This window comes from Octopus bimaculoides, chromosome 13 (genome assembly GCF_046866305.1).
Source record: "Octopus bimaculoides isolate indiv1 chromosome 13, ASM4686630v1, whole genome shotgun sequence".
NCBI classification, from domain to species: domain Eukaryota; kingdom Metazoa; phylum Mollusca; class Cephalopoda; order Octopoda; family Octopodidae; genus Octopus; species Octopus bimaculoides.
The window spans coordinates 36,632,081-36,655,877 of NC_142940.1; the positions used below are offsets into that span (position 1 = coordinate 36,632,081).

At 35.4% G+C, this 23,797-nt stretch overlaps 1 protein-coding gene across 2 annotated transcripts in view; it reads right to left on the bottom strand.

Annotated features, from left to right (window-relative positions):
* Positions 1–23,797, bottom strand: part of LOC106884173 (inositol hexakisphosphate kinase 1) — a 126,135-nt gene that overhangs the window by 60,048 nt on the left and 42,290 nt on the right. The window contains exon 1 of one of the 2 annotated variants that reach the window (XM_089361640.1): positions 11,431–11,631. The exons of the other annotated variant lie outside the window; for it this stretch is intronic. The gene's annotated coding sequence lies outside the window, so the exon portion shown is untranslated. Of the gene's footprint in view, positions 1–11,430; positions 11,632–23,797 lie in introns of those variants that run through there. 2 annotated transcript variants of the gene reach the window in all.

Consider the following 23,797-nt stretch of genomic DNA (forward strand, 5'->3'; position numbering starts at 1 on the left):
TGCTCTCACAGAATCTACCAGAATAAACAAGACTGAACATTCCGAGAAGTAAAATGATAATAATAATAACAATAATGGTTTCAAATTTTGGTACAAGGCCAGCAATTTCTGGGAGCGGGTAAGGCAATTACATGGACCCTAATGGTTGACTGATACTTATTTTATCAAAGCTGACTTTGGCAAAATTTGAACTCAGAACATAAAGACAGACTGCTAAGCATTTTGCCTGGCCTGCTAACGATTCACCATCTTAACAGTTCACCATCTTAATAATAATAATAATAATAATAATAATAATAATAATAGCTTCAAATTTTCAAATTTTGCCACAAGGGAAGCCATTTTGGGGAGGGGATGGTCAATTACATTGATCCCCCCATGTTTCATTGGTACTTAATTTATCGACCCTGAAAGGGAAGACAGATGAAATATCGCTAAGCATTTTGCACAGTGTACTAATGATTCTGCCAGCTCACCACCTTTCTTGATAATAATAATAATGTTATGTTAATAATAATAATGATAACCCCCAGTACTTGAAAATGATCACATTGCACTCCTCTGGAACTTCACCATTCAAACTGACAGAAAGATAGACGCAAATAGGCCAGACATCATACTGAAAGACTTCAGACAAAAATCATGCCTCCTCATTGATATGACTGTCCCAATTGATATAAACGTATCTGTCAAGACCTACCAAAAACTGAGCAAATATAAAGATCTTGAAATAGAAATTAGCAAAATGTGGAATCTGAAGACGAAAACAATACCTATTGTCATAGGTGCCCTGGGAATGACAGCGAAACGGGCTGATTACTACCTAGCTCAGATACCAGGAAACCCCAAAATGGCTGAAGTCCAAAAGATAGTGCTCATGGGAACTGCCCATATCCTACGTAAAATACTGTCTATGTGATCTCAAATTTTAAAGCAAACATAATTTTCTTATGGTTTCTTAAACATTCACTTGAACAAAACTGTACAAATCCAAATATATGGTACCCTAGGCATAACACCTACATGAACTTCTAACTTGTTGTCTCTTGAGGTCTCTGGGTGAGACTTGGATCCAACTTGTACAAATGCAAAACAAAAGTCAAACATAAAATAATAATAATAATAATAATAATAATTCTTTCAAGGTTTAGCAGTAATTTTAAGGGAAGGAGGCAAGTTGATTACATTGACCCTGAAAGGGACGAAAGGCAAAACCAACATCAGCAGAATTTGAACTCAGAACATAAAGATCTGGAAGAAATGCTTAGCATTTTGTTTTGGCTTGCTAACAACTAAGCCAACTTGCTGCCTTAATAATAATAATAATAATAGTTTTCTTGTGACTAGGCACGTGAGTAATATATGTTGAGTGGGAGGGGAGATGTGTAACCAATTTCAACTATCTCTGGTACATGTTAGAGATTTATTTTATCAATCCTAGACAAAGTAAATGCCAAGTGAAATTCGGTGAGGTTTTCAACTCAAAATATTGTGATTCAGTGACTGCTTTTTATAAGCATCTGACCTTTGGCTCTTTCTTCCTTCCCCCTACTCTCCTATCTTATAATAACATAAATAATGGACAATTACGATTCCTTCCTGGATGGAACATTAGACATTTGTGTACAGCACTGGCATAGATATAGGTACAGGCATTGCTGTATGATAAAGCAGTTCACTTCCTAAACATGTGGTTTTGGGTTCAGTCCCACTATGCAGCACTGTAAACAAGTGTCTTCTATGACAGCCATAAGCCAACCAAAGCCTTGTGAGTAGATTTGGTAGACAGAAACTAAAAGAAGCCAACCATATCTACCTAATTTGTTTTGTTTTTTTTCTTTTTCAACCCTTTGGTTACAATATTTCTGATGAAATACACTGCTTTTTTTCCATTGAATTTTTAAAATAATGGAGAATTTAGTAAAATAACTTTGCCATCATTAAGCTCGTTTGGAGCATAAATTGATATGAAATTTTGATGGAAGGTTTTGAATTTAGATCACTTTAAAACAGATCATAGAAAAAGGGACAGTTTCAGGCAGGTTGATACCAGAAGGATTAACCATACCTATCATTATATCCTCTAATAACAAATCCTATAATCCAATCCCTGTAAATTTTCCAAACTATAAAAAAAAAAAGATGTAAACTTATTAAATTGCCATATGTTAAGGACCTGTGTCAATCTTCTAATTTAACTGCTGCAGTCCACAAACTAATGGTATGCTACAGCAACAACACCAACAATAATATCATCCACAACTTGTGTTATTAACCTTATCTGCTAAACTAATTAATAACCTGTCGAAATGTCTAAAAACGTATCTAATTAAAACAGAACCTACTGTTGTTTTTGCTATTTTTCTGGCTTCCATTGTTGTTGCTTGTCTCGTCTGAACAGCTGTTGCTGTGACTGCAGCTGTATCTGCAACCACTGCTGCATGTCTTCTATTAATTGAAGACCTTAGTATTTGAACAATATAGAAATTATTATCATTGTTGTTGTTTTGTTGTTAAGGATGGTAGATTGGCAGAATTGTCAGAGCAGCAGACAAAAATGGCTTGTGGTATTTGGTTACGGGTGTTAACGTTCTGAGTTCAAATCCCACCAAGGTCAACTTTACCATTTAACCTTCCAGGGTCAATAAAATAGAGTACCAGTTGAGCACCAAGGTTGATGCTAATGACTAATCCTCCTCCCTTCAAAGTTGCTGACCTTGTGACAAAATTTGAAACCATAACTATTATTGTTGTTGTTGCTGATTTTATTGCTCTTGTTATATCTGAGGTGACTGCAGATGCGAAGGACACATTCAAACACACACACACATAACCATTGCTATCAAACTCTTTCTGGAATTTCCTCCCTTGCTGATACAGCTTTTGGCTTACATCTTGTTTCCTTCAGCAACAGAGAAACACAGACTAAAACACTGCAATGGTGGCATGGAATCATAAAAATCAAAAATCCAGCAAATAAAATATCTCTCATTTATGTCAGTTTTATGCCAACACCAATTATTCAAAGTAATGATTCTGAGAAACCATTTTGCAAATCCAAGAGAGAAAATAACACCAACAGCAATTCTGGAACCTGTTTGTGGTTTGTATATATGCAAGAAATAGCAGTAAGATTTCACATTTCAATGATACTATATTGTCTTGAAAGATGAAGAACACCATGGGTAGCAGTGGCACAACAATTATATGTAATGTGACTCTAGATGTCACAAATTAAGACGGGATGTTCACAATTGGAAAGCCTGCTTGATCATGGCTAACCCAGAGTTAAATAGCAACAACAGAAACAAAAACTACAAAAAGAGCAACGATTTCTTACAGCACAATTCTGTAGGATAAGATAAGAGTAGATCTGATAAGCACCAAGCGAAGAGGTAAATGGTACATATTTTAATTGCCTTGCAAGAATAAAAAACAAACAAGAGCAAGTTCTAAAGGTGTAGTGTTTTCAACATGGATCCATATTCAAAATGGAATGTAAACTGCTTTTTTACCAAATTTGCCAAAGCTCCCACAGCCAAATTCTCCCCTGAAGTTATAAACCCCGAGTCAATTCCTCTAGAAACCACTCTGCCACTTCAATTTGAATTCCAATATTGAACATAATGGCATAGATATAGTTCCAGGCATGCCACAACAAATGGTACAAATAGCTTTGTCCAATGTTCTTACGATCCTGCCAATCCACTGCCCTAATAATAATAATGATAATAATAATAATAATAATAATAATAATAATAGACAAGACAAAGAGCATGATGTGATTGCAATAGATATTTTATTGGTTGAATGATATTTCGACTGTTATAAAATTGAAATTTAAAGACTAATGATGTCATTCCATCAATGTGTGGACGCTGGTTGTTCTTGTTCATACTTTAGATTTGAATTTCTATAATTTTGAATTTTTATTACTTTTTATTTTGAACTCGACAAAGACAGGCTTGCTGTCGAAATATTGTTCAACCAATAAAATATCTATTGTAATCGCATCACGCTCTTCGTCTTGTCTATTTACTGTTGTGAAGAGTTACGTCAATCCTTTTAAAATAATAATAATAATAATAATAATAATAATAATAATAATAATAATAATAATCATTTCTACTAACGACAAAAGGCCTAAAATTTGGGAGGAGGGAACTAGTCGATAATATTGACCCCAGTGTTTCACTGGTACTTAATTTATCAACCCCAAAAGAATGAAAGGCAAAATTGACCTCAACAGAATTTGAACTCAGAATGTAAAATAATAATAATAATAATTAATTCGTTTTATTGGCCACAAGGGCTAATATCAATTAAAGACATATAAGGACAAAGACAGGACGAAGGTTACAAAAGGTTTTGTCCGAAAAGGTAGGAAAGTTCGTCTAAACAGAGGAAGAAAACGGAGAAGGATATAATAAATAAATAGATAAATAAATAGATAAATAAATAAGTAGAACTCCCAAAGGGGGAGGCGCTTCGAAAAAGGAAAGGTTACACGTGGAAAAACCCATAAAACCACGGGAGCCTGGTCAGAAAAAATAAGAAAGGGGTATAGAGCCCTTTCTCCTTTTACATTACCTTTTTTTTTTTTTTTTACAGGTGTATTCTCAGAATTGGTCCGTTTATACTGGCCATTTTTCCAACAGTCACCCATCTTTCAACGAATTTGCTATGAGACAGCACTTCCCTCTCTACTCTCATCTTCCTTTTCAAGTGGAACTTGAAAAAGTTGATGAGGCCTTGGCCAAAGAGGAAAGTGTCTGTCTTTAACCCTTTCAAACGGGTCCACCATATCACCTCTTTCGCTACAGCCACTAGGCATAGGAAAATTGCCTTGCCCTCCTGGTTAAAGGAGGTCGGCGGGTCAATTCTCACGATGGATCCAGCTGATAGCCGGATCCGTCCTACACGTGACAGTAGCTGTTCGATATAGACCCACAGGTCAGCAATGCTCGGGCACTGGACGAGTGCGTGCAGAACGGTTTCGTCGTCCTGAGCGCACCTCGGGCAGGCCCGGTTGACGGCACTTCCATGTCGGTAGAGTTTATCTCGAACAGGTAGCGCACCTCGGTAGCACTGCCAGGCGAGGGACCTTTGGAAATTATCCATGGGCCCCGGCCCGAAAGTTCTCCTGAACAGACTGCTTAGCTGATTATCCTCGACGCCTAGAGTTTCCCCGAGAACGTCGTCGCACTTTTCTCCCACTAACCCTCTATAGAAAGCTAGAGTGGATCTACTACCGATCGCACTGCCCGCCTGACTGAGGGCGGTGAGAGCTTGGCGGCACTCGAGGTGCCAAGCGCCCTTTCTCGGTCTACGTTTGATCCAGGATTGCAGCTCTGTTAAAGAAACGAGCTGCGGAAAATCGCGTCTGACGAAAGGCGACCACACCTGTTCACCGTCCAGGAAGCGCCTGAGATGTCGTAGCCTGAGCGCATGTTTGCGCATCAGCAACCACGGCATGCCAAGGCCTCCGTTCAGCGGCTGTTGACAGCAGATAGAGCGCCTGACCAGTGGTACCTGACCCTTCCACAAAAAGTTGAAGAGCAAGCGTACTATCTTGGTTAACCAGCGGTCGGGACAAGGGACGACGGTCAAACGGTAATAGATGACGGATGCGATGTACGCATTCGCTACCTCCGATCGACCTTTCAAGGAGAGCTTCCTCTCAGCCCATTTCTGGGTGAGGTTGGCCACCCTGTTCGTCACTTCTTCCCAGTTTTTCTCCAACTGGAGGTCCAGACCGAACCAGACCCCGAGCAGTTTAACGGGTCCGTCTGTCCAGCGCCCTACGACGCTGTTGGACGGCATGGACTTGCCCCTCCAGGTGCCTAGTTGCAAGCCCATTGACTTTTCCGCGTTAATTTTCGCACCTGTCACCGCTTCATACTCGTTTAGTGTCTCGCCAATCAGGTCAATAATAATAATAATAATGATAATATATACATTGCTACAACAGTGTGACTCATTATTAAACAATAAAAGTCAAGTACACAAAAACAGAATCTCAAATAAAATTAAGAAATTCTCTTTGTGTTCCTCATGAGTGATTAGCAAAAGATTTGTCACAAAAGAACTATTTTAAATGACATTGTTGCCTTTAATTTCCCTGGAAATGAAACAAATAAAAAATCTAACCAACACTGTACAGCATTCCTTAAGTGCACTTAAACACACCTGACTTTCTTGGTAGACTTAACCAAAAAAAAAAAAAGGAAAATAAAAAAAATTGATCAACAACCAAAAGCTTAGAACCAATCAGATGCTTTCAAATCGCTCCAGATCATGTTTCATCTCTGATGTCAGTTAGAGTGGTTGTCATGAGAGACAGATTCTCTACTGAAAATGATACTGAAGTAAACTTGCAGTGAACTAGCAGAATCATTACTAAGTCAAATCTTGTGATATTTAATTATTCCAATGTTCACTTTATCTGGAAAAAATAAAAGTTGGGATGGCTGCATGGTTGAGAAGCTTACTTTGCAAGAATGTGGTCCAGAGCATTACGTGTCACCTTGGGCAAGTGTCTTTACTGAAGCCCCAGGCTGACCAAATCCTTGTGAGTGGATTTCATAGACAGAAACTGAGCCCGTCATTGTTGTCGAAAACAAGCCAGTTTATAATTTTTAGTTATTTCTATAATAAACATAATGAAGATCGCAGGTTGACACAGTAAAATATTAACACATTTATTGATTTTTCAAAAATCTACAGTGTGTGTGTGTGTGTGTGTGTGTGTGTGTGTGTGTGTGTGTGTGTGTGTCTGTGCTTATGTTTATCTTCCACTACCACTTGACAACCAGTGCTGGTTTGTTTATGTCCCTGTTGCTTAGCAGTTCAGCAAAAGACATCAATAGATTAAATATCAGACTTAGAAAACTAAACTACTGGGGGTGTCCATTCAGCTAAAACACTTCAAGGCAGTGCTCCAGTATGGCACCAGTTCAGTGACTGAAACAAGTAAAAGATAAAAGACTGAATGAAGTATTTAACGAGACATTGCTAAAACAGTTGTTGACAACGTTATTGTTGCTGTGAAATCCTTCACAGTTTGGTAAGATATCCATCTGCGAGAGATGGTATAAATGTATGTTATGTTTAATGCTTTCACTCCGACTTTTGCACAATCAGATTTTATTTTATTTTTTCACATTTTCTACTTCTTTAGCCTTTCATTACCTACCATAATTAAAATCTAAACTTTTATCGCTATCTATGATTTTTGAACGTGGAACTAAAATGTCCCATTAATATTCTAATGAACAAATACTTGAGACTATCCTCTCCCAACAGTATTTCATATGCACGTTGAGCAAGTTCGGAAAATTATGGCAATAAAAATGGAATAAATCTTACAGTTTATTTCAAATTCAAAATGAAGCTATAATTGATTTCTCACATAATATACCTATTATATTTCGTTTTTGGATTTGGTTTGCAAGATTCTTTATGTGTTGAAGCATATTCTGTTGTGTCTGGGGAGAGTTGTGGAAATTTTACCAGTGAGTGTGTTAGATTATAAGGCACCAAAAGAGAATGACTCTCCCCAGACACAACAGAATACCTATTATAAATTACAATTATTTTTTCAAATAACACTTATAAAATAATATATATAATGACCCCTTCCAAATAATACTTATGAAATAACAAATAAACTTCTTTCTTTATATAGTTTTTTCTCTTATATCATACTTACTAACAAATATATTTCTTTTCTCAAATAATATTTACAAGAACTACTATGATTTATAAATACATGCTATATGTGATATATTGTAAAACATTCATCAATGCATAACGGAATGTTGCATTTCCAGCAAATGCATCGGGTCCTCCTTTCTTTGTTCCTCGAAGTACATCTTGTACATTTTCTGCGACTCTTTTGTTTTACTGGCATATGACCACCTACGTTCGAAATCCACTTTGAAGTTTTAGTAGACCATCCAAAAGAACCTCTTTTGCGGAAAATTTGGCCTTCCTGCTTCAATCAAACGTTCAGCTACATTTACTAAGAAAATTATAAATGGTGGTATGGTGAATTTCAGAGTGAATAACATAGCTGTTATAAATAGCCGTAAAGAACACTTTAGTTCACCATTTTCTACTTTTTCAATCCAGTTCATACAATGTTACCATTTGATCAGAGCAATCTACTCTACCCATATATTTGTTATAAAAGATAATCGCTTCTGGACAAGTGACCTCTTTCTTTTTCCCATCTTACTCCTTAATAAAAAACTTTTCTTAGGATGTATGTGTCCTATTAGGAACAAAGGGGTTAACATAGAACAGGCTGTCATATATCAGCTTTGACAACAAAACAACCTTCATCAGAATTTGAGGGCATCAAAATCCATTGAGACAAACTTAAGAGATAAGCATTTTTTGTCTATGGAAACACATTATTAAAATTTATTAAGAGTCTCTGATTTAAAACCACAATATCTTCTTATGTAATTAGACTCACAGTCTTAATTGTTTTCTAGTGTAGAACATAGTGTATATAAATATATGAGTTTGATTGTGTGTATACATAGAGTTAATGTGTGAGTTGTTGAATGTGAATCCATTTGTGTGCATGAAAGAGGGAGAGAGAGAAAGAGAGAGAGGGAGAAAGAGAATCTGTAGGCCTCAGTTTCTTTCACATGATTAATGGTTGCATATCCTCCAAGTTGACAGGGTCATCTCAAAGTAACGTGATTCCTAAGGTCACATTTACTTTCAAAATGAAACTGCTTTCTTTCAGCAATATAATATTAACCTTACCTCCTCCCCCCGCTCCCCACAAAAACAATTTAAAATTGTGATCTGACACCTTTCAAACACCAAAACCTGCAGCTTATCTTTATAAGACTTGTCCCTTCAAGTTTCTCGTCATAATAGCATGGCTGTGTTTGTGTGTGCATCTGCATGTGCATATGTATACGCATGTATAACAAAGAGAGAAAGAGAGAGAAATCAAAGAGAGAAAGAGAGAAATCAAGGAAGGCAAGAAAGAGAGAGAGAAAGAGAGAGAGAAAGAAAGAGAGAGAGAAAGAAAGAGAGAAAGAAAGAGAGAGAGAAAGAAAGAGAGAGAGAGAGAGAGAGAGAGAAAGAAAGAGACAGAGAAAGAAAGAGAGAGAAAGAAAGAGAGAGAGAAAGAAAGAGAGAGAGAAAGAAAGAGAGAGAGAAAGAAAGAGAAAGAAAGAGAGAGAGAGAAAGAAAGAGAGAGAGAAAGAAAGAGAGAGAGAAAGAGGGACAGAGGGAGACAGATTTGTACATGCTGAAAAATAACCAACAAAGTTTTCATAAAAAATACCAGCTAATTTATAAAAATATAAAAAAAATTAAAATGAAGACTTTCAAATAATGAAATCTCTAAAGGAAATATTATCAAGTGAAGCCAGCACTTTTCCTCAGCAAATAATAATAATAATAATAATAATAATAATAATAATAATAATAATAATAATAATAATAATAATAATAATAATAATGCTAATAAAAACCTGAAGCAAAACAAGTCGAGACTTAGATTTCTTTAAATATTCCCAACCATTTCACTTGTTTGTTCTAAACAACTAGAACAAACTGTCCTTGACACAAATCTCTCCAAGACAGATTCTAATGTCAATAAGTTGGTCAAAAGAAGAAAAACATTCAGAATTCACATAAGGTTTTGAGAAACAGAAAGACAGTGTCAGCTAAAACAGTGAAACAACAAGTTTAAAAGCTATATAACATATCTAAACTATATATATGTACATGTGAGTGTGTGTGTGTGTGTGTGTGTGTGTGTATGTGTGTGTGTGTGTGTACATATATATACATCTTTATATATAAGTATGTATGTACGTATGTATGTATAAACCATAAAAAGTTAGGAGCTTTGAGAAGTAAATATATTTATTCAACCACTTGACTCCTTAAGATTACAGCTGTTTTGCAGCCACTCTTATGTAATAATAATTTCAGTGTATAATAATTTACGTTTACAAGTCTGCATTAATATGTATGGTAATCATTATACAATTCTGTTTGACCTTTGCATGCATAGAAAAGTGGTCATTAAAATTATGATGATTGAGACTTCTGGAGATATGGTGTGTATAAATATATATATATGTGTATATGTGTGTTTATATATATATATATGTGTGTGTGTATATGTATATATATATATATATATATATATATATATATATATATATATATATATAGGTATGTGTATGTGTGTGTGTGTAGAATTAAGGATAAAATCATTATAAAAAATAATGATCTTATCAGTGACCAGCATGTAATAAAGACCACATAGGTAAGAATTAACATAGATATATAATTATATAGATATAATTAAAACTAAGGGTACGGAGAAACAGCACCTACACACTAAAAATAGACATCAAATGACTCTAAAACCACATCCATTTTTTTCACTCCATTAGCACAGGTTGAAAATGAGGTAAATGAATGAAAATGATTTGGCAAAATTTTTTTAAGGTTAATTCTAGATCAAACAACTTCTAGTTTAGTAATATAAAAATTACTTTACCTTCATCAGTAGAATATGTCGAAACATTTTCTGTGACTAAAATGTTCTTCTTTTTACCAACCTTTACCTATTTCAAAGCAAGATATATTATGAAACATGGTATATTACCTTGCTTCAAAATAGGTAAAGGTTGGTAGAAAGAAGAAAATGTTTTGGTATATTCTACTGATGAAGGTAAAGTAATTTTTATATTACTAAACTAGATATTGCTTGATCTAGAATTAACCTTAAAAAAATTTTGCCAAATCTTTTTTATTCTTTTACCTTGCTTTCAACCTGTGCTAATGGAGTGAAAAAATTGTGGTTTTAGAGTCATTTGATGTCTATTTCTAGCATTTAGGTGCTGTTTCTCAGCACCCTTAACTATAATTATATCTATCTATCTATCAATCAATCTGTCTATCTCTATTATACATATAAATATATATATATATAAATATACGTATATATATATATATATATATATATATATATATATATATATATATATATATATATATAGTGTAGGTATCAGTTAGAGGGGTTTAATACCTCTAAGGGATAATTAAATCCAGAATCGCTCCTGGCTATTAGCTGGGTAGGTACAATCTTTTGTATGGTTGTATGGTAGCAGGTGGTTCAGTTGGTAAACCAGAGTTTAGGTTATATAGGAGAAGAAAATGGATATAATAACAATGGGAAACTCTTGGTTTTCGCTGGTATGTCTTTAGTTAAATAGATAACAAGGAGGAAGAAGCAGAGATGAAGGTAGCATTTACGATCGTTTCAATTTACTGGTTTAAGTAAATCTCTTCAGAATGTGAATATAGATAGATTCATCAGTTAGGATGCGAAAATAATTGATACATATGTGATGGTAATGTAAACAAAGTGGTAATTCTTACATTAAATGTTTGTTCTTGCGCTAGTAAATTCGCTGGATAGAGGTTTGCTTGTGGTAGATTGGTTAGTTTCGTTGGGTAATTAGGGCGGGGTGAGTAGTATTTAGGTGCAGGTCTCCTAGTTTAATTAAGCACAGTTTTTTCACATGTGTGTATTCCATTCGTAAATACTACCCTTATCTCTGCTTCTTCCTTCTTTGTTATCTATTTAATTAAAAACATACCAGCGAAAACCATGAGTTTCCCATTGTTATTATATCCATTTTCTTATATATATATATATATATATATATATATATATATATATAGCATTACTCTCTATAATTGTATCACATTAAATCTATTATGGCAACTGTGACAGCTCAAATTATCTGTAATTATAAAATGTGTGTGTGAGAGAGAGAGAGAGAGAGAGAGAGAGAGAGAGAGGGACTGGATATTGAAGTGAATTTAAGATGGTGATGAGTTAGAGAAGTGACAAATCTATTGAAATGAATATGAATTCAAAGAACAATCTCAAACATTAATGCAATAGGGATTGGAAAACATGATATCACAAGAGATTTAACATGGTGGGCTTGGCTGTCAATTCATATTACTCTACATTTTACCTGAGTTTAATTGTATTACAGAAGTCAACACCATAGGTCATAAAATGATCATCCTGTCATATATATGTGTGTGTATGTATGTATGCATGTATGTATATATATATATATATATATATATATATATATATATATATATATATATATATATATATATATATATATATATATATATATATATATATAGTTTTAGGGAAAATAACCAATTTTCAAGAACTCATCGATGAAAATCCACAATCACATATAGAAAAATTAATAATTAAAAGCACAATAAATGAGTATAATATAAAGTAAAGTAAATATTAATTTTTCTATATGCGATAGTGGATTTTCATCGATGAGTTCTTGAAAATTGGTTATTTTCCCTAAAACTATATATTTCATATATACTTTATCTATAAGGCTCAATTTAATTTTAATTTTTATAAATTGATTTTAATTGAGTTTTGGATTTTGTCCCTAATATTATTATATATATATATATATATATATATTGATTTGAGGTTTGTTCCCACTGCATGGAAACTTGGAGAAGTGTCTTCTTGGTCTCAGATTCTATCTCCTGCATGGCACCTTAAACAAGTGTTTTCCACTATAACCTCAGGACAACGAAAGACTTGTGAGTAGATTTAGTCAACAGAAATTGAAAGACGCCAATTGTGTGTGTGTGTGTGTGTGTGTGTGTGTGTGTGTGTGTGTGTGTGTGTGTGTGTGTGTGTGTGTGTGTTTGTTTGTTTTTTATTATTGCCCTGACATTATGTGATGGTTGTAAATGAGCATCACCAATATACAAGCAGTGTTATTCATTTCCAATGTAATTTTTCCATGGAAACATGTTTGACCCTGGGTAGTATTACCTTGCTTGGAAACAGGTAAGGATTGGTGACAGGAAGGACATCCAGTTGTAAAAAAACTGCCTCAATAAATTTTCATCTGATGAACATAAAATGGTGATGATGATCTAATCAACAGATTTATAAATTAAACCCCAAATACCCAGAAATGTGAACAAAACCTATTTATTACTTGCTTGTTTTTACCACTAATGTGCCACATTAAAAGCACACAGTACACTCTAAAAAGTGGCTGGCATTAGGAAGGGCATCCAGTCATAGAAATCATGGCCAGCTCCCATCAAACCATCCAACCTAGGCCATCATAGAAAACAGATGTTCAATGATGAGGATGTAGGAAAGGTGTCTGTTTTACATTCTGTCGAGTTAAGTGCAGTGAGCAGAGTTATGCATCTTAGTTACATGTGAAACCCAAAGGTAGCAGTAAGGTCTGCACTTATGACTTTGTGGTCACTAAACCCAGCACTTTAACCTTGCAGCCATTGCATTAACCTAATTAGAAACTGTACCTCATAAATACACATGCTCACATACCATAGACATAGGTACTATATGATTTGAACAGCTTCCATCACTAGCAATAGCAATTATATATATATATATATATATATATATATATATATATATGTATGTATATAAATGTACGTGTGCATACATGTATACATGCATGTGAGTGTGAGTATATATGCATGTATACATGCATGTGTGTGTGTATATATATATATATATATATATATATATATAACTACCAACACCATGACCTCCCAATATGGTTCACAATAAGCAACTCCAGAGACATTAATTATTCATATACACCATCACACCAATTCATTATTTTCCTTCTCTCATTAATAATGTTTCCAATTGATTGATAATGCTTCACACGCAATGACACAGCCATACCAAACAGAAGAATCTGAATCAGTGTTCCAATAGCAGTGATGACATTAGTTCTTGGTTATCACTTGCTAGTGAAGACTGAGTCAGTTATCGCACTCTGACAGATGGTCAGAAAGTTAAGGATCACAGCAACAGCAGCAGCTACAACTGAAGTCTTTCTCTTGAGCTCACCACAATTTCAACTTTCAATGCTATTTTTCTCTCTCTCTCTGTCTCTATCTATCTATCTATCTATCTATCTATCTCTCAGTCTATCTATCTCCACAGCTGTTGTTATTTCCATCAATACTGAAAATACTCCAAACTGGAATAACATGTACCAGATGGCAGCAAGCAAGCAAGCAAACTAGAATATTGAATGAGCATTGGTGAGATTAATAATGTTCAGCAATTTTTGAAGCCAGTAAGGACAGAAAGTAAGACGAAGTGAAAGACAGTATGGTAGCAGTGGTGGTGGTGGCAACAAACTAGAGCCACACCTATGATAAACATCAATAAAATAAAGTTATTAGTTTGATAAATAAACAACAATAATATGACCTATATCTTTCACAGACATTAACATAGCAGTAGTGAGTGGTAGAGTTGCTGACAGTGTAAAGGTACAAACAAGCCTATAATAAAACTGTTATACAAACAAGCCTATAATACAAACAAAGCCTATAATAAAACTGGTACAAAAATAAACATAATAAAGTTGGTATAAACATAGACATTATGATAAAGCTGGTATAAACAACATAAACACTATAATAAAGCTGGTATAAAAATAAACATTATAATAAATCTGGTATAAACATAAACATTATAATAAAGCTGGTATAAACAACATAAATACTATAATGAAGCTAACATAAACACTGTAATAAAGCTGATATAAACAAACATAAATGCTATAATAAGGTTGGAATAAACATAAGTACTACAAAAAACTGGTACAGAAAGGATCTCTTATCTGGCTTCCAGAAATTTGCAGATACTATGTAAACATCATGCAATATACTGTATCCTATATTGAGAAAGTAAACCCTGGTTTTGAAGTTGGATAATTTGCATATGGTGTATCAAAAATAGTGTTGCTCTTTACTTTTTAAGTGGATTGATAAAAACTAAACATATTTTCCTTAGAATTGTATTAATTTGTACCTATGTTCTTTTCTTTTCCTCATTTAATTTTCATCATATAAACACTATACTGTATACACGGTTCAGCATGATATATTTTAAGAATTTTAAGTGGATTAATATATATCAAACAGATCCTGCTTTATAAACGTATTAATTTGAATCTTAAATACAATTCAGTTCTTTACTTTCCGTAGTTTGTTTCATATTTCAGGAATATATTTAGACTCTCTCTCTCTCTCTTCTGGCCCCAAGCTTGTCAGATAGCTGGTCCACTACTGCATAAACATATAAGTACTACAATAAAGATGGTATAAGCATAAAACTGTACTAATAGTTGTTTTTTGTTTAGCTCAAGCTCACAAAACTCCATGGAGCCAAGGCTCAACAAACTCCAGTTTCTGTAGTGTTAAAAGGGAGGTGAAAACATATCACCCTCTCTTGTTTTATAGTTAACTCAAGGGAGAAAGGGACTAGCTATGGCCCTTTTATATGGCTTTAAGAATGGTAGAATGAAGGATGGAAGATATCCACAAACTGGTGGCCTAGCCTGAATGTTTGAAATAGTGGACTCTACTAAAGGAACCAAAGTACTAGGTCATAGTGTTAAAGCAAGCAATGAATTAAATCTACTACCCACGTAGGTCTTAGTGGGATTTGAACTCAGAATGTAAAGAGCTGGAAAAAATATCACCACAAGACATCTAACCTGACATTCTTACAGATCCACTCATCCACTTTCCTGGATTTACCTTTTGCTTTTTATTTGTTTCAATCATTGGACTGAAGCCATGCTGGGGCACCACCTTGAAGGTTTTCAGTTGAAGAAATCGACCCCAGTACTTATTTTTAAGATCTGGTACTTATGCTATCAGTCTCATTCGCTGAACTGTTAAGTTATGTAGATGTAAACAAACCAGTACCAATTATCAAGCAATGAGGTAGGGGTACAAACACAGACACAAAGGTACACGCACACACATACACATAGGTGTATATGTATACATATATGAAGGACTTCTATACAGTTTCTGTCTCCCAAATTCACTCACAAAGCATTGGTCAATCCAGGGTTATAGGAGACACCTGCCCAAGGTGCTGCACAGTGGGAGTGAACCCAAAACCACATGGTTGTAAAGCAATGGTTGCAGTGAGAACAAACAAAAGGACTATAATGTTTATAATGCTGTCACTGATGGCAATGGCGATGATTATGATAATGACGATACTGCTACTGCTGATGATGATGATGACTTACTTAGAAAGCAGTGCCAACAGAAAAAGCTAATAATTTTGAGTGTGTGTGTATGTGTGCAACAAATTCTACAGTAGACACCAGTTCTGTTAACATAACTTGCGGATTTCAATAAAACTGCACCACTGCGACATTAATGCAATATCACATCACATATTGAAAGAGAAAATCAAACAAGAAAAACAATTAAAAAAAACCTGAGAGCATAAAAGAAATAAAACAACCTCCACCCCCACCATCACCACCAAAAAACTAAATAACTTCAAACATATCTCAATAAAACAAAAGGTTTTATAGAATTGGAAGAGCACCAGATAAGCTACCTTACAGGATTTCTTTTGGCTCATTACATTCTGAGTTCAAATCTCACCCCTGCCCCCAAAGTCAACTTCGCCTTTTCAACCCTCTGGGGTCAATAAAATAAATACCAGTCAAATGAGGGAATCAATGTAATCAACTAAACCCCCACTACCTTAAAATTTGCTTCAACTAGATTCATGATTGTGGATCAGTAGCATCACCTTGTATTATTGCTTCCAGTTCTTTACATTCTTAGATCAAATCCTACTGAAGTCAAAGTTTGTTTAACATCCTCTTGAGGTCAATAAAATAAAGTACCATTCAAGTACTAGAGTTGAATTTAATTGACTGTTCCCCTACACACCAGGTATGTGAGCTTGTGTTTATAATCTTTTACTTCTCAGTTATTGAACTGCGGCCATGCTGGGGCACTGCCTTGTGAGGTTTGTTGAACAGAACAACTCCAATATTTATTTTAAGTCTGGTACTTAGTCTGTTAGTCTCATTGAACTGCTAAGTAATGGGGACATAAACAAACCAACACTGATTGTCAAGCAGTTGGGGAAGGATGGCACACACATGCACATATATATGTATATGTATATATATATCCTCATCAACATCAAAAATTTAATGTTCACTTTTTGATGCTTGCAAAAGTCAGAGAGAATTCATTGAGACAGATGCCCTTCCTGTCACCAACCCCTAATCTACTTCAAAGAAAGATAATATTTCTCCATGGCCAGATACTCTTTTTACTCTTTTACTTGTTTCAGTCATTTGACTGCAGCCATGCTGGGGCACCGCCTTTAGTCGAGCAAATCAATCCCAGGACTTATTCTTTGTAAGCCTAGTACTTATTCTATCGGTCTCTTCTATCGGTAACCGCTAAGTTACAGGGACGTAAACACACCAGACTCGGTTGTCAAGCGATGTTGTGGGGACAAACACACACATATACATACATATATACGACGGGCTTCTTTCAGTTTCCGTCTAACAAATCCACTCACAAGGCTTTGGTCAGCCCGAGGCTATAGTAGAAGACACTTGCCCAAGGTGTCGTGTCACGCAGTGGGACTGAACCTGGAACAATGTGGTTGGTAAGCATGCTACTCACCACACAGCCACTCCTGCGCCTATGTTTTTTTGCAAAAGACACAAAACAGAAAACCTTGCTTGTATGACAATGAAGCTCATTTGCAACTATTACATGTCTGGACAAGGGTTTACACACACACACATACATACACACAACAGGCTTCTTTCAGTTTTTGTCAGCTAGATCCTGTTACAAGACTTTGCTTGAAGACACTTTAGTTGAAGACACTTTCCCAAGGTGTCGTATAGTGGGGCCTAAGCTCAAGGCCATATTAGGAAACAAGTTTTGATACACACAGCCATGTTAGAAATGATTATTACATAAAAATATAATCAAAAGACTTCCAACTAAAGAGAGAAAGAAAGCCTGAAAAGTATAAAACTTAGTTTATTTTATTAACTTCTTTGTTTTTTAATTATTATTTTTTTTTAACCTGTCCAGTCTGATGTAGGTAAGACAAGACTGTTTAATACATTGATAAATAATCAGCTGAAAAGATATCAATGTTTGCCTGGTGGTATTGATTTATGATAAGGCACCATGCAGGGAGGAAAAAAACGGAAAGAAGGCAGCTGTGTCTGAAGCAGGACAGTCTTCAACAAACATCTGTAGAAGGAACCAACCAGAGACACTTTCTATGTAGTTACATGGCTTGCTAAAAACAGCAGTCAAATAGTACTCAAATCACACCATTACCATCTTTAAAAAAAGAGAGAGACATGTTCAATAGAGTACTACTAGATATACACCAAATATTCATCATCCTTGTTGTTTTAATGTCCACTTTTCTATGCTGGCTTGGGTCAGATGGAATTATTTGAGGCAGGCCAGATGCCCTTCCCGATGCCAACCCTCATCTATTTCTAATTGAGACAATGTTTCCCAATGGCTGGACAGGTTTTTACAGCAGTTTGGAAATGAAAGATCCTGCTTGAATGATGGTAACATTTTTTACATAATGTCAAGCCAAGGAGATGCAAATACCTACCCTAAAACATATTTTATCTTTTATCTATTTCAGTCACTGAACTGTGGCCATACTGGGGCTCTACCTTAAAGGGCTTAGTTGAACAAATCAACCCCAGTACTTTTTTTTTCTCAGGCTGGCACTTATTCTATCAGTCTATTTTTTGCCAAACCACTAAGTTACTGGGATGTAAACAAACCAACACTGGTTGTAAAGCAGTGGTGGGGAACAACACAAAGACAAATATACACATACACACAGATACATACATAATGAATATGACAGGCTTCTCTTAGTTTCCATCAACCAAATCCACTCACAAAGCTTTGGTCAGCCCAGTGTCTTGCACTATATTTATGAAGCCACACACACACACACACACACACACACACACACACACACACACACACACACACACACACCCTGCCACATGAAATGAGCTCAAATTATTTAGATCTATAGTACAAGACACTGTCCAATGTGCCATGCAGTAGGACTGAATCTGGAACCATGTGGCAAACTTCTTACCTCACAGTTGTGTCTGTCTCATTCATTCATTCATGCATACATGCATGCATGCATACATACATACATACATACATACATACATACATACATACATACATACATACATGCATACATACAACAGGTTTCTTTCAGTTTTCATCTACTAATTCAACTCACATGGCTTTGATCTGTTGGGGGTTATAGTAGAAGACATTTATCCAAGGTGCTATATACTAGACACAGTGTGAGACGACTGTTGTTATCGTTAGGCCTAACTCATCGTAAGGTAAATACCACCATGACCGATATCCAAAATACAGTGGAGAAGGCTAGCCACTGGATTTGGTTAAAAAGAGACGATGAGCAATGGCTAGAGAAATATTGAGCTTTGTTTTTAATAACCAGATGATCTAGCAAGCGGGGGCCTCATATCAGTGAGGGGGGGGGCCGGTGCGCATTGATGCCGTCGAGAGGTAGGCCCCGAAATGGCGCACATTCTCTCCTGATGACCCCATACACTTGCTGGCTTCCGGTATGCGGAGTTCTCAACTGGTAGCAGTTGCATGTGCGAGTTGGTTGCAAGACATATAGACCTGAAAAATGATGTGGAATAATCTTGGCTGGAACATCTTTTTGCTTAATAGGTCAGTTTTATTAAGAGTGACCTGTACTTAACCCTTTTGATACCAACCTAGCAAAAAACCAACCCTGGTTCTTTGAGACAAACTTCCTGTTTTAAAATGAGCTACATGAAAATCTTCCACCGAAATTTCTCATCAATTTATATTCTAAACAGCAGCTTAATAATGACGAAGATATTTTACAAAATTCTTCATTATTTTCAAACTTAATTGAAACAAAAGCAGTGTATTTCAATAGAAATATGGTAACAACAACTTCAAAAGAACTTTAATCTTTCCATCTTTTTATGTTCCTGGTTTAGAATTCCAGCAAAACCAAAACAATCTAAATAATTTGAGCTCATTTCATGTGGCAGTGTGTGTGTGTGTGTGTGTGTGTGTGTGTGTGTGTGTGTGTGTGTGTGTGTGTGTGTGTGTGTGGCTTCATAAATATTCCAGCAAACATTGCATTTCTTAACAGCCCTTAGAATAAAATTTAAAACTAAGCCATAAAATTCCATCACAGCCACAATCAACATTATCATCTACACCACCACCATCATCATCCTCATAACAACCTCATAATCACTGGTTTCACATCCATATTGCTCTATAGTGGCACAGTTTGTCCTCATCTGAAACCCAGCAGTTTCCCCCACATACCTCAACCACACAGCCATTCTTACATATCTTCATCATCATTCAAATTCTGTTTTCCTCGCTGGCATAGGTTAGATGGTTTGACTGGAACCAGTAAGCAGGAAAGCTGTACCAGGCCCCAATCTGGTTTGGCTTGCTTTCTACAACTGGATGCCCTTCCAAATGCCAACCACTCCAAGAGTGTAGTATATAACGGTATTAACAGATGTTAGCTATACTGCAAGTTGTCTATATATTTGGATCCAAAACTTTAAATCTACCTAGAATTTGATTCTTAATATAAACCACACAGCTCTAAAGTAAACAAAGGGTATTATTTTCAATTAGATTTCACAAAAATCCTAAATATCACAACACAATAGCTTTTAGAATGGTTTCAATTCATAACCTCTTGGTCAATGACACGAAACTAATTAACAATACAGCTTAAGTCAATGTTGAGGAAGAAAAAGTTTATTGCATATCAAAAGCAGAAGACTAATGCATCTGAAGAAACTGCGCACAACTGGAACAATTCCAGACCAAAGATGAAAAGTTAATTTTCTAAATTCAGTTTCCAATATGGCAGATATATATAATCATTTATATTCGAGGGTAGAGGTGATTCCCACAAGGAATATATTATTGCTGTTGTACAGTTGTTATTTAATACCTTTCTCTTGCACAATCTAAAACACAGCCAAATATGCAGAATTTAAGAAGTCTTTGGAAACATAAATATATTTTAGTAAGATTAAATCTAATCTCAGATAAACTCTATGGAATATGACTGTATCAGCTGGAGGTAGAGTTCATTCATGTTTTATAGCAAGATGTGTAGGTTATCACATAGAAGCACTGAAGGATGAATAAAACCATAAAAAATTACATAACTTCAAAGCTAGACTGCCATAGGATGCTGCTCTTGTTAAGCTACTCTTATACAAACTTGAATGCCAAAAACATTTTTCTCTACAACTATAACCACCATTATCATTATTTTTTTTTTACACCTGCATTTTTCATGTTGGCATGGATTAGATGGAGGTTTTTTGAAGCAATATTGTCACCAACCCTAGCTTATTTATCAAACAAATGATTTATTTATTCCAGTGGTCTTCAAAATTCAAAACTGCTGAGCTACAGGAGACGTATAAATGACATCTGTGTTTTTATTCAAATGAGAAGACAAACAGAAAGTAAATATTCATACACACACGCGTACACACACACACACACACACACACACACACACGTACATACATACACACACACGCACATTTATGTAATTCTTCACTAAACTTTTCATTATTTGCAAAATTAACCAAAGCAAAGACAGTGTATTTCAACAGAAATAAGGCAACAAAATGATTAAGTTGGTAGTTCATGGCTGGCCAAATACATAAAGTATTGGACTAAATTTTTCACACTATTATATCAGGATGGTAAGTTGGCAAAATAGATTGAGCTTTGAACAAAATGCTTTGCAGTGTTTAGTTATGGCTTTTATGTTCTAAGTTCAAATGTTGTCAAATTCACCTCTCCAGAGTCAATAAAATAAAGTACCAATATACTGGTGGAGTGGGGTGGGGGTATAATTAACTTGACCTTCCCTCATAAATTTCAGGCCTTGTGTCTCTGTTGGGAATAATTTTTTAGCTGTTATTCGAAATGAAATTAAAATTATAAAAGTTTTAATTTGAATACAAGCACTTTAAAATTATTTGTTTTATATTATGAAACCAGAGGTTGTGGTCTTAGTTGGATTGTCACTCAATGGCCAAGTCACCTCACATCTTAAATAGATACTATGTGAAGATACAGCTCACTATTATGCAGAAGAGAGAGACAGCAAATTAACAAGTATTTTGTTATCTTGCAATGCTACTGTAATTTCATTTACATCCAAACATATTATAGGAATCATCATCATTTAACATCTGTTTTCCATGCTGGCATGGGTTGGATGGTTTGACTTGGAGCTGGCCAGCAAGGGAGCTGGCCAGCCGGGGAGCTGGTCAGGTTCCAATTGTCTGTTATGGCATGGTTTCTACAACTAGATGCCCTTCCTAATACCAACCACTTTAAAGAGTATGCTGGGTGCTTCAAACTTGCCACTAACATGGGTGCATTTATGCAGCACTAGCATAAGTGCATTTTGTGTGGCACCAGCACCTGTAAAGAACAAGCTTGCATATATGGATGACAGCAACTCTCCCCACTCACACACAGGAAGGACGAAAGACAAAGTAGTTATTTGAACTTTTTAGCTCAATGACATAATGTGCTGCCTGTTCCAAGAATTGAACCCATGATAGTAAGATTGTGAACCTAACACCTTACCCACTATGCTATGTGCCTTCATTCTCCAAACAATAATGAAAGATAATAATAGTTATTGTTGTTAAACCCAGGTCAACCATGATCAAATACATTCCAGCTTTGACCATCCTATAGGTTTTATTCAAATTGCAACTAGAACTGCATTATGTGCAGTGATGTTGGAGAGGTTCGGTGGTTCAGATATAATATTGGTATAAAGGTCTGGTGTTGATAGAGCCATAACTATAAGTTGTAGTAAGAGGAGAAAAGTAAGAGAAGCAGTTCAAGTTTGAGGTGTGAGGAAGGGGTGGGACCAACAGAATGCTCTCATGACTTGATGTAGTAGCGATGGAAGTTATCAACGGAGGCAGGAAGTGCAGATGGTAACTGTGATAGTGTTAAGCAGTCCAGGAGTGGTCCATTGACTGTAATGATGATTGTTGTTATTATTGCTGTTGTTGTTGTTGTTCTTAGTGCTTGTTGACCTTTACATATTTCAACTCTGACATAACCTAATTTACTCTAAGATTTCTTTTTTCTGACAGTATTTTTTTATCTTTTACTTGTTTCAGTCATCAGACTTTTTTTTTAAAGCCTGGTACTTATTCTATCAGTCTCTTTTGTTGCACCTCTAAGTTATGGGGGGAGGTTGTAAGCGCACCAATACCGGTTGTCAAGCAGTGATAGGGGACAAACACAGACACACACATAAATATATATATATATATAAGACAGGTTTCTTTCAGTTTCCATTTACCAAATCTACTTACAAGGCTTTTGTTGGCCTGAGATTACAGTAGAAGACACTTGCCCAAGGTACCATATAGTGAGACTGAACCTGGAACCATGTGATTAGGAAGCAAGCTTCTTACCACACAGCCACATCTGCACTTATCTATAGTATACTGAAGTGAGTGGATGGTACTGGGGAGGGGAATCAAAACAAGGGATCTGCCACACATGAAAGAGAATAAAAGAGATTATAGGTAAGAACAAATAGCTGTTGGGTGTTGAATGCATTTGGTTGTATAACATTGCATCTAATTAATAAATATGGCTTCTATAGCAACACTTATATTGCAATCTAGCTAAAAAGGAAACTGCAGGAGTTTCACAGGGTGAGGGTGTGGTAATATTCCAGTGGAGTGTAGGTTGAATAAGACTTACAATT